Raw genomic sequence first — 3,467 nt, forward strand, 5'->3', positions numbered from 1 at the left:
GAGGGAGCTCAAACTCCGTGTTTCTCAGCGACAGCCCAGAAACCTGACTGATCTAGAGAAGATCTGTGTGGAGGAGTGGGCCAAAATCCCTCCTGCAGTGTGTGCAAACCTGGTGAAAAACTACAGGAAACGTTTGACCTCTGTAATTTCAAACAAAGGCTACTGTACCAAATATTAACATTGATTTTCTCAGGTGTTCAAATACTTATTTGCAGCTGTATCATACAAATAAATAGTTAAAAAATCATACATTGTGATTTCTGGATTTTTGTTTTTTTAGATTGTCTCTCACAGTGGACATGCACCTACGATGACAATTTCAGACCCCTCCATGATTTCTAAGTGGGAGAACTTGCAAAATAGCAGGGTGTTCAAATACTTATTTTCCTCACTGTGTATGTATGTGTGTGTGTATATATAATCTGCCTATATCATCTCATTTGTTTTATTTGTCTAAAAACCAAAATGTAAAGTGTCAGTGATAAGTGATTTCCCACTATGCCTTTGTCATGTCAAATGTCCAATCATTGTTTTATTAAGAACTGCAATTACATCACTCTTCAAACTAATTAATTAAATAAATTAAGACTCGGTCAAATTGAACTTGTCTGTGACAAATCATTATCCTGAACATATTAAATTGCCCTGAACTGCACTAATGTAACATTATCTGAAATCATCTGCATCATCACCATTTGCAAAGCTTTAAAACATTGTTCTGATTCTAGTACAAGCCTGAAAGAGTTTTAGCAAGTAACTGGTAATAGTCCTAACTAAAACACCTGTCTTGTATTTGTCTCACACACCCCCACCCCCACACCCGGGACTCATTATTTTAGCTCTGTAGATATTCAGTAAGACTGTCATTTCTGTGTCTGAAACTGCATAGCATTTTATGTTGTCTGTTTCTCTTATTTGTCTGTCACTTGTCTGTCTTATTTGTTATTTAATGAGCCTTTATTCACAAACTCTTGTTCTTAATCCTTGAATCTCCACCACTTGGGATTGCATAGACTGTAAATGACATACTTCATTTAGCAAAGAAAACTTTCTACCGCTTGACCGAAGTGTGCCTTTTTCCTTAAGGGAGCTACCTATCTGAGCGTGAGCGCGTTAGTGTGTACACTTATTGGAATGTGTTTGTCAGACAACATACAACTGTGAAAGTGTGTAGCCTCCTTGTGTGGTCAGGCTTATGCAATGGGGAGAAAGTCAACTACAAACTGAACAACAAATCTAAAGTCTATGAAAGCAGGAGCTGGGACCAGGGGCTCTAAAATATTCACCAAGTTAAAATCTCAAACAACTGCTGGATCTCCACGCTGGATTGTCTTGCTGTTAAACCTACAAATGATCCTTATCATAGCTGTTGAAATGTTTTATATTGCCCTATGTGCATGTGTTTGAGGGTCACAGTTTATTTAATCCATTTTGACAATAGGGACAATCTTCTGGGGCCTTACAAACGAATGGCATGTGATGTTAGTAACGAATGTTTCCGTCAATTTTTTGGTTGTGCGTTACTGAAATTAGAGTTGCAACACTTAGTTGATTAATCAATTAAATGAAAGTTAATGTGCAACTGTTTTGATAATTGATTACTAGGTAATTTTTAAAGAAAAAATGCCAACATGTTATGGTTCCAGCTTCTCAATTGTGAATATTGTCTGTTGTCTGCATGTCCTACTTTCGGTAAAACTATTTTAGATTTTTGTTTTCTCTGCATTATTTAATTTGAGAAGATAAGAGCTGACAAGCAATGGCAACCAGATGAGTGGCCACAAATGTGCTTTCAGTATGTGTTAAAGGATGGGTTCACAGTTTTTCAAGTCTTTTTGTTTTGGATTAAAACAACAGTCAGGTGATCACATGTATCCTTTAAGAATTCTAAACAACACATCATTTAATCCACATGTAACTTCGGCCATGAAATAACAGGTCATGTGATATATAACCAGCTGTTGAGTGACAACTGAGCCAACTCCATGACAACAAAGAAAAGTCCACATGTAGATAAAGACCTTGAGGTGCAGTAGGAAACTCCAGAAAAAACTAGTACAAGGAGTAACATTTCTTTTGTCAAATCTCATTAAGATGTTTTATCAAGTGCCACACTTAGGTTGCATGAAGACACCTGAGCCAGCTACATTTGCTGAAAATGACAATGAAATATGGTTGAAAGATAAGAAAAGGCCAAAAGGCTAGTAATTGAACCTGGAGTTATGTATCCCCCCCCCCAAGATGCTTTATCATATGGTTTGTTATCTCGTCACCAAAGGTTAGGTCACGTCATGACACCTGAGCCAAGGCTATTCCCTAAAGAAGATCTGGCTGAAAGCTAAAGACTAAACCTCCATGCTCAAAAAGAGTTATTCGTAAAAGTTTTAGCAAACAGACAGGCGCTGTAGGAGACCTGTGCTCTCTTCATCAGACTGTCGGTTTTTAAACCAGGTGTTTTTCTGAGAACACATGTGGATTCGCCATCAAACTAAACCCACCTGCACCTACACAGCCAGTCTGCACATCAAGCTTGAGGAAAAACATAACAGGCCCTAAAAGTCTGATATTGACTGTGTGTGTGTGTGTGTGTGTGTGTGTGTGTGTGTGTGTGTGTGTGTGTGTGTGTGTTTGTTTTATCTATGTGCATCTTTGTGTTTGTTAAGATTTTGCTGTTTGTTGTTTAGCATAAAGAAACACACATACCCACACAAAGTATCAATTTTGGGCAACTGTCTAAAGGAAAATCAATAAGTGCAGCAGCAAAAAGGCTGTCCTTTTTGTTATTTATTCATTTTTATAGGCCCCTCGAGAAGTCTGGAGAGTCTAGAAGCTTATTTGTTGCACACAACAACTTTGATAGCAGACACACAAACACGCATATATACTCGTGGCTTAACACATACAAACATATAGTGATAAATAAAAAAAAAAACACCATGGTTCAACACACTTGCACGTGTATGTTATGACATATAAACACATCACATTTCTTGTCAGCCCATCTATATTTTCCTCCTTTAATAGTACAGCCCTTCAAAGTGTTTTTCATTCTCCTCGTCTGTTGGTTTCATTTCTTAACCCTAAAAAACATATAACATAAATCCTCTCACAACCAAGACACTGTGAAGGAGGCCGACTCTGTACTCGTCCACACCAAGTCAGCCAGCCGGTCACATTTGCGCCCGCAGAATCAGGTTGAGATTTTTTCCCGCAAACACCCTCGGCCAAAAAGGCCACGCGTCACATGTTGAAGCCGCTCCGTATGAGGACACATGCACAACAAATGAGGTCGCAGACGAACACAAACCCACAACAAGCCAGCCACAAAGCTGTGGGCTCCAGTGTTTTGTGCACTCTGCCAAATGAGGTAGAGAAAAGCATGTGTGCGTTGAAGGTTAATAGACAGCTTAGTGGAGGGCAATGACACTGCAGCGGCGTTACTGCTCCATAGTACAGGACCACACACA

Source organism: Micropterus dolomieu, linkage group LG21 (assembly GCF_021292245.1).
Source record: "Micropterus dolomieu isolate WLL.071019.BEF.003 ecotype Adirondacks linkage group LG21, ASM2129224v1, whole genome shotgun sequence".
NCBI classification, from domain to species: Eukaryota; Metazoa; Chordata; class Actinopteri; order Centrarchiformes; family Centrarchidae; genus Micropterus; species Micropterus dolomieu.